Raw genomic sequence first — 9730 nt, 5'->3', positions numbered from 1 at the left:
AAAGACGTAGCAGAAAGAAAAGTCTTTAACTTTCGTAGTTTTTTTCCCTTCTTTCCCACTTCTCTCTCATCTCCCTTCTTATTTCATTTTCATTTTCTTTTAATTTAGTCCCTCCTACGATATTCACCTCCCTTAAGCTTTAACTTTCAAATTTCCACCATAGATTTTAAGTGAAATCAATAGAACAACTCCATAATAAGCTCATTTTCTTGTAAAGCTAGCTAATATTCATTTTGGAGGAGAAATAAAAGTGAAGAAAATTTAGGGATTCTGAGAAAGGTTAAGATAAGAATGATAAGGCTTTCTTATAGGACTTCATGTTTATCTCATCAAATGTATGGAAATAGTATGTGATTTTTGTTTTGATATTGAATATCGTATATCTGTTGTGTAAATGAAGAGAAGGAGAAGAGACGTGAATATCAAGTTGGTGACAAGGGCAAAGAAATAACAAATGAGTGAAGGAAAAAGGAATTGAACCCAAGCATTTTGTTGTAAATATATCAAGAATTTTACTTTATATAAAGTAAACCTTAAATGAAAAATTGATAAATTATTTTAAAAATTTTCATGGGATTTATTTATGTGTGAGAATGATGATTTCAATTATGGAAATTATTTGAAAGATGAATTGTATTCTTATAATGAATTGAAAAGTGTATGTGTAGTGAAATTAGAGAGAAGGACTAAATTGAAAATAGTGTAAAAGTTAGATAGGTGTTATAAATATTGATATGAAGTTTATAAGTGAAATTTTAAATGTTGATGAAATAGATGCCAAGTGAAATTTAATGATAGTTGATTCCATTTAGATAAGGATTAAATTATAAAAATAGTAAAGTTTGAATTGTTTTTATCGTTGACAAAATGTAATAGAATGGTATAATTCAAATGCCCATTTAGACAAAATAAGAACTAGTAGGATACAAATGGCATGCCACTAGGAAAATTTCTATGCTTGCAAGTGATAGTGGCACTACAGTGCAAGTGAAAGCGGCACTATGCAAGTGTTAGAGGCACTTCGGTGCAAAATTGACATCCACACGATAATGACACTTCGATGCAAATTATCAACATTTTCACATATCCTATATGTTCTATTAAGTCTACAATTGGGCAATAGATTTACAAGGTAAATGAATTCAAAAAAAAAGTTGGTAAGTAGCTTGTAACTTGTTAAATTGTCACCTTAGTATGGTTAGTATAGAAACAAATTCATGTATGATGGTTTGATTAATAAGAATTATATATATATATATATATATATATATAAAATATAAAAGCAATGTTTGTTTTGAATTGCAAAGTTTAATTCTTGATATTGTTACTAAGCTCTCGTGAGCTTAACGCGTTTCCTTTCAAACGCGTAGGTGAGGATTTGTTTTGGAGCTCTAGAGAGAAGGTTGACCTCCAACTTATCTCATCACAAATCAAGGCTTGAAAGGAGTATGAATCTAAAATTTTGAAAATAGTTCATGATATGTACATAGGGTCATGGTATCAATGTTTTGGGTGAACTTTCATGGAGACATTTGATAGTATTTGACTCTCCATGCAAATTTTGTAAATTTGGAGTTGTTTAATTAAGTTTTTAAGTGGAATTATATGATGTTTTGATGAGGAATCACATTTGAAAATGTTTTAGTAGTGATATGGAATGGTTTTATGATTGTTTAAACTTGGTTTTAGATGATTCAAACATGTTCCAAGTAATTTGTCTCTAATGTCGCGACACTAGACATGAAGTAAAGTACTTTGTCTCTAATGACGTCGCTACATCCAAAGCTAATGTCATGACATCCAAATTCCTGTCTCCAATGTCACGACATCCGAAGCCAATGTCGCGACATTGACCCTGTTTACCTATTTTGATTTGAATAAGCTCCAATTGGCCTCCGATTGTAACCAAACCTTAGGGAAAGCATAGAAATGACTTGAATAACTCCAAAGAAGTTCAATTATGTTAAAACAAAGCTTTAAAATTTATGAACAAATTGGAGTGATTGTAGTTGCTTTTAGGGGTGAGCGTTCGATCGAATTGAATGAAAAAATTTTGAGTTAATCGAGTTGACGAATCTTATTTGATCATCCTAATTCAATTTGAAATTTTCTCAAATTAATTCGAGTGAGATGGAATTCGAATCGAATTGAATATATTTGTTTGAGTTAAATTAAAAAATGACTTTGGGTCCTTGTAGCCACTGCCGCCCACCATAATCAAATTTGTTATTAACTTTCATCCTCTCATAATTAAGTTATTAATATTTTATATATAGGTTAGCTTCTTTGCTTGCTTAGTTGTTTCAATTAACTTCGATTTTTGTCACTATGTATTTTAAAATTAAAAAATATATTAAATATAAAAATATAATTTTTAATAAAATTATTTTAAAGATAAAATTTGAAATTGATACCAATAGAAAATTTTAACATAAATATTTTATGGGATCATCGATAATTCAATTTTAACAAAAATTTATAAAGATTCAGCATGATTAAACAATTTAGTAATATAAATAATACAAAATTTGAAATTTAATTCAATAATATAAATAGTACAAAATTTGAAATTTAATTTAATAATATAAATAGCAGACATAATTTTGAAAAAAAAGTTTTTTGAGGGTTCGGGGGAAGTAAAATTTTTGGGGGAAAGTAAAAGGTTTTTTTTTGGGAGTTGGGTGAAAGGAAGTAAAAGGGTTTGGTATGTGGTTTATTTAAATTATTCGAGTTATTTGAATTCAAAAATTCAACTTGATTCGAACTTAAAATTCCAAAAAAATTCGATTTGAACCAATTAACTCAATTAATTGATTCGAATAATTCGAAAATCTAATTTTTTTTGATTTTTTTGAGTCGAACCAAATTTTGCTCACCCCTAATTACTTTGACAACGAATGTGACATCCCTATACCTTGGCCCGACGATAAGATTGATTATGAGGGTGCTATAGTTGTAATTTCATAGTTGCGATGTCACTCACTAAATATCCCAAAACACTTCAAAATACTCAATAATATCCTTAATTACAATCAAATCATATGTCATGGTTTCAAAGCATTTAAAAACATTACTAAACCATATATAAACATAGTTCCAAGCCATAAACATGTTCAAACCAATTTATAATTCAAATACTTGTTTTAGCCTTTCAAAGAGGTTACAAACAACACTTAATTTTACAAATTCAAACACTTATAAATAGTTATAGTAGTCTAAGTCTCTATGTACATGCCAAAAATGTAACACCCCTAACCCATATTTGTTGCTGGAACAGGGTTATTGAGCATTAATAGAGTTTACAGAACAAATACAGATAATTCATGTCATTTACTATTCATATCTAAAACCAATCATATTCAATCATATTGTCCCTTAAATGAACCATCGAGGCCCAAATCATGAGTTAGAAACAAGTCGGGGCTAATTTGGGAACTTAGAGAATTTTTTGCGAAATTTCAAAAATTTTTCTTAGGTGCAGGGGATACATGCCTGTGTGGCTAGGCCATGTGGCTCACACGGCCAAGTGACACACTCGTGTCTCAGGCTGTGTGGGCATTCGATGTGAGGCACACTGTCGTGTCCCAATCCGTGTTCAAATTAGAGTAGCTATTGATTTGGGTCACACAGCCAGCCACACGCTCGTATGCCAGGCCGTGTGGACAATTTAATTTTCAAAAATTAGGAGCAGGATTCACACGGCCAAGACACACGCCCGTGTGCTAGGCCATGTGTCACACACTGTTGAGACATACACCCGTGTCTATGCTTGTGTGAACATTTTGAAGCATTCTGTTTCTAAATTTTTAAGATGTAAGGAACACACGGCCAAACCATACACCTGTGCGCATGGCCGTGTGTCACACACAGTTAAGACACACGCCCTGTAACACCCCATACCCGTACTCGAGATCGGTATAGGATATGAGGCATTACCAAAATTTTTAAAATAATTTCAATTAATTTATATCGTTTAGCATTCATTTTCATGTTTCATGTAACATCCTTTTTATATTATAATTCTTGTATCATATCAAATATTCTATCCGTTGAATCATTAGAGTTCCGATGGATTTTTCAACAGTACACTCAAAGCGTACATTTCCATATTCCAGCAATTCATATTCAGAAATAACCCTTAGGACGTTTAATCATCAAGCACTCTCTCGAGTCACATCTCATGTAACTGTAGTGGATCAGGATTACCTTTTCAGGTCCAATCCTATCCACCTTAGGTTACCATAATGAATCATATATCATGTAACTGTAGCGAATCAGGATTACCTTTTCAGCTCAAATCCTATCCACCTTAGGTTACCATAATGAATCATATATCATGTAATTGTAACGAATCAGGATTACCTTTTCAGGTCAAATCCTATCCGCCTTAATTTACCAAAGTGAATCAGGAATAAATCCTATTCACTTTAAATTACCATAGTGAATCAGGAACAAATCCTATCCACTTTGAGGTATTATAGTGAATCAGGAATGAATCCTATCCACTTTATATTCTCAAGAAGGATTTTTTCAAATTAACCGTCCGGGTTATCTATTTCTGCAACACATGCAGGAACTCTTTCATTTGGAAAATCACCTATATCCATCCGGAACCCAATATTCAAACAGATTTTATCCCTTTCAAAGTAGTTTCAGAACATGTATTATTTCTTTCATTTCAACATCCATACATTTCATATATTCAATTCAAACATCATATAAAATACAATATAATATTTAAATTTACATATTTATATGCTCATTCAAGTTATACGAACGTACCTGACTAAATTGTAGAAATACTAAGATTTAGGGGCATTTTGATAATTTATCATTTTCCCAATTTTCACCCGATATTAAATTAATAATTTCATTCCATTTATTAATTTAGATAATAAAACAATTCATTCCCTTCAATTTGGTCATTTTGACATTTTTACAAAATTGCCCCCTAAAGTTTTACTTTTATTCAATTTAGTCCTTGAGCCTAAAACATGCAAATTAACCATACTAGCTGAATATTTATATATATTTTCCTCCCCCTCCTATCCATTCCACATCCTTAATGTATATAACACACTTGTAAGTAACATTATCTAAAATTTTTATTATTTACTTTTATGAATATTCAAGCTGTCCATCTGTGTCATAGTCACTAAATTATTTATATCTGGAGTTATAGAACTATAAATTAAGATCTGATAATTTTCCCTGAAAATAGACTCATATATATTATTACCATAAAATTTTCAGAATTTTTGGTTTATCCAATAAGTACAGTTTATTCTTTAAAGTTACCCTTGTTCTCGCTATCGATGATTCGACCCTTCTTCACTAAAAATTAATTATCTCCTCGCATGAATTGAATGATGTTCTCATTTATTTATCTTGAAAATAGACTCATTAAATATTCTAAAATATAAATTTAAGCCCATAATTATTTTTCTCAAATTTTTTATGATTTTCCAAAGTCAGAAAAGAGGAACCCGAAATCATTCTAACCTTGTATCACAAAATTTATTATATCTCATGATTTACTTAACACCCCCTAACCCCAATTAGACAACTTACGAATAATTTACAATTAATATAACTTTCATAGTATAATATAATAATTAAGTCCCTATATTGGACTCTCGAAGTTCAAACACGTATTAAAAGTAGAACGGGACTCATTCGAGTATTCCGGGAATTTTTTTTTATAAAAAATTTTGGCAGCATTTCTGCTTATTTTTACCTAAAACCCCCTGCAAATTCAAACCAAAACAACCAACACCAATGTTTTACATTCATATAACTAATATTTATATCATTAACATAATTTTTTTTAACTTAATAACTATCATAGCATCATTCTAAATTGATTAAAAACTTCATTCATTTAACCATCTAAATCTTATAATTCATCCTTCGCTACCCAAAGTAATATACATAGTCAAGTGACTAAACAACACCTATGTACATGCCACCTTTACCCAAAAGAAAATATACATCACCAAATTTGTGTTGGAGTCGGGATTGTTCGGATCTTTGAGCGGGACACTTGACTTCTACTAACTGCGCGACGGAAACAACAGTCTGTTGAGTATGGATATACTCAATGGTATTACCATAATTCAAAATATATCATCAATAATAAAAATATAAATATTAAAATACATAACAACTAATTTCTTAAATACTAATTCATACTTTATTTTTATTTTATTTTCATCATTTCATAATAACAATTCAATTTAATTATTCGTCAATCAGTGTATTTTTCACAAACTTGAATTTAAACCACTTATGAACATTTGGCTCATACTTTTCTCTTTCTATCACAATTCCAATTTCTATTCATAATTCAATTTTTTTATTATATTTCAATGCCTTAAATTCAAATGTCAATTTTTCACCCTATTAACGTAACTTGGACTTTGGCGGATACACGGATCCAACCAAACACACCAATATGGCACCCAGTGCTTCATCGGATAGTTCGAAGTAATAATTGACACCCAGTGTCTCAACGGTCTAGCCGAAGTAAAGTTGGTACCCAGTACCTCATCGAATCTATCCGAAGAAATTTAGTGACACCCAGTGTCTCATTGACTCGAGGTCGAAGCATCCCTGAACACTTCTAATCCTATGGCATGCCAACTATATCCGACTCAGCCCGACTAGTTAATAGGGTATTCAATTCACTTTCTCAATTCTATATCACTTTCAATTCACAATTCAAATCACCATTCATTTTTCAATCAATATACTTTTCAAATAATCACATATTCCATAATTCACTTATTCTATTCAACTTAATTCAATTTGCATCACTTTCATTTTCACTCAATATTCATATCAATTTCACATACTTACCTCAAGTCTTACTTACCATACATAACAATTAAAAATTCAGCAATCAATAATAATTAAAATTCGAATTATAGTAATACACACCGTAATTCTCCCATTTTAGTCCTCGATGACTTTCTCCTTTCCTTTTGATGCTGATGCTTCAGGTTCATTGTTGGCTACGAAAATAATAGTAATTTACATTATTATTTACAGCATTAATTATAATAAATAATTAAATTTCTAAACAATTCCTACCTTATTCCCAATTTAATCCTAACTAAACTTAATTATTTTTTAATCCAATTCACTCTCTTTTCTATTCAAATTTTGTCTAAACGTATATTTAACTATAAAATTTCCTGCATATTTCCCTAATTTCGAAATTTTTTCAATTTAGTCCCTACAACATAAAACTTATAGCCTAGTTTACAATTTAATCCCTTAATCAATTCTAACTTAGAATTTATTCAATTAAATCCCTAATTCCATAATTTGTCCAACATGACCCATATTTAGAAACATATGAACTCTTGAAATATCAACTTAATTTCATCAAAATCTTGTTTTAAAGCTTCTAAAACATCAAAATTAACTAAAAAGGACTTAATTGACTTACCAAATTAACTCCAAGCTTCAAAAACCCTATTTTCCCTTTTTCTTTCTTTTTCTTCTTTTCTTTCCCCTGTTTCAAATGCTCTCTGTAACTTTCTTTCCTTTTTTTACTTCTTTTACGTTTCATTTGTTTTATTTCTTTTATGTTATATTTTATATTTAATTAATTTAATAAATATCTATTTTAATAACAAATACTAATATTACAATTGGATACATATTTATTTTTACATTTGTACCAATAATTTTATTACCATTGTCGTTATTTAATTTGTTTCTCAAACAAAAATCTCATAATTTTAATTATTTAATTATTTAATTAACAAATATCTTTTACTTAAATTATAAGTAATTAAGTACTTAAATTACAAATGTACTAATGTAATTTTTACACATGTATATTTTATTACCATACAATTATCTACTATTTAATTTATTTATAATATATTATTAATTAAATAATCATAATAATTATAAAACCATAATAATAATTTTAATATATATAATACATACATTCAAGAAAAATCTTGATTTTTCTTCCATTTGTCACTCAATTTATGTAAATGGCTTAATTGCCATTTTGATCCTTTTATTTTCTATTACTTTAGAATTAAACTTTTACCCCTTTTTCAATTTAGTTCTTTTTGCTAATTATTCTAAATTAAGCTAATTTCACCTAATTAAATCCTAATTAGACACACCACTAGGCTCATAAATATTTTTAATAATTATTTTCGAACTTATTTCACTAAGACGGAGGCCCTATAACTCACTTTTTCGGTGCCCGTGGATTTTGGGTCATTACATTTACAATTTCATTGCTTACATGATTTCTTCTATAAGAAACTAGACTCAATAAGCTTTAATTTCATATTTTATTCATCCTATTCGATTTTTACAATTTTTGGTGATTTTTCAAAGTTAGATACTGTTGCTGTCCAAAACTATTTTAGTGCAAGATATTAATTACCATGTTTATAACACCCTTATTTTCTATTTCTACACTATTTCTCATCACTTTCTCTTATTTTCTCTTCATTAACATATCAAGAACATAGGAACATATGTAAGGAAACTCTACGTTAACATTAATCCCATGCTTTTTCAATAATATCAAACTTAAAAATATATTGAAATCATGATGTTCTTACCTTGTTCTATTAATTTCACTCTTTATCTTGATTTTCTCACTCCTTCAGCTTCCATTTCTTGAATCCAACTTGATATTCTAACTTCCCACAGTCTCCTTAACATTTTTCTCTCTTGATAGCTATGGAAATTCTTTTGATTTTTGGGTGAAAATGGTGAATTTTTTATATAACGACCAAATTGTAAAGAAAGCAAAACTTTCTTTCTTTCTTTCTTTCTCTTACGTTAGTGCATGGGAAAAATGTCCCTCCTCCTCTTTCTTTCCTTACATATATATATTAAATAAAATAATAACCAAATAATAAAATTTCATTTAAAAATCAATTTAAAGTATTAAGAAACTAATATTTATTTAATTTATCTAAAATATCTCCAACAACATCATTGTCTCTAGATTTCTCTCTCCTTCTAATTGACCATATTACCCTTGATGGTCTTTTAAAATCCCATCCTTGAGTCATCATTTAATTTGGTAAAATTATAATTTAGTCCCTCATAATTCTTTACTTATTCAATTTGGTCCTAATTCATCCATTTTCCTTAGTTTCTAGATCATTCCACCCTTAAAATATTTGCACTATTGGTCCTTAAACTTTTTCATATTTACACTTTAACCCCTCAAGTTTTGAGTATTTACTCTTGTACGACAAAACTTTTCACACTTTTACAATTTAGTCCTTTCTTGAATCAAGATATCATAATTTACTTCCTAATGTTGTCATAACTCAAAACTTCCCTTTTTATTAGTTATTTCCTTATTTTTCTATATTAAGGATAATATCTTACTATAGAAATTTTCGGGGTATTACACGCCCGTGTGTCTACTCGTATGGACGAAAATAGTCATTTTTAAGGCCACTTTTCTCACCCATTTGGTCTTTCACCTATAACCACATTTAAGCATATTCACCAACCAATTCAAGACATCTAAACCAAGCCAAATACAAGTTTTATACAAGATATATCATCACATGCATTCATGCATTCAAACTTACCTATTTGTGTAATCAATCAAGTTTACCAAAATTAAAATTCAACCACACCAAGCACACATATACTAAACATGATAAGGCCTTATACAATTACATTAAAATATGTATAACACTAGCTATTCCAATAGCTAGTTACAACC

Source organism: Gossypium arboreum, chromosome 3 (assembly GCF_025698485.1).
Source record: "Gossypium arboreum isolate Shixiya-1 chromosome 3, ASM2569848v2, whole genome shotgun sequence".
Lineage (NCBI taxonomy): Eukaryota > Viridiplantae > Streptophyta > Magnoliopsida > Malvales > Malvaceae > Gossypium > Gossypium arboreum.
The sequence above is the reverse complement of the archived record's forward strand: the minus strand, read 5'-3'. Positions refer to the sequence as shown.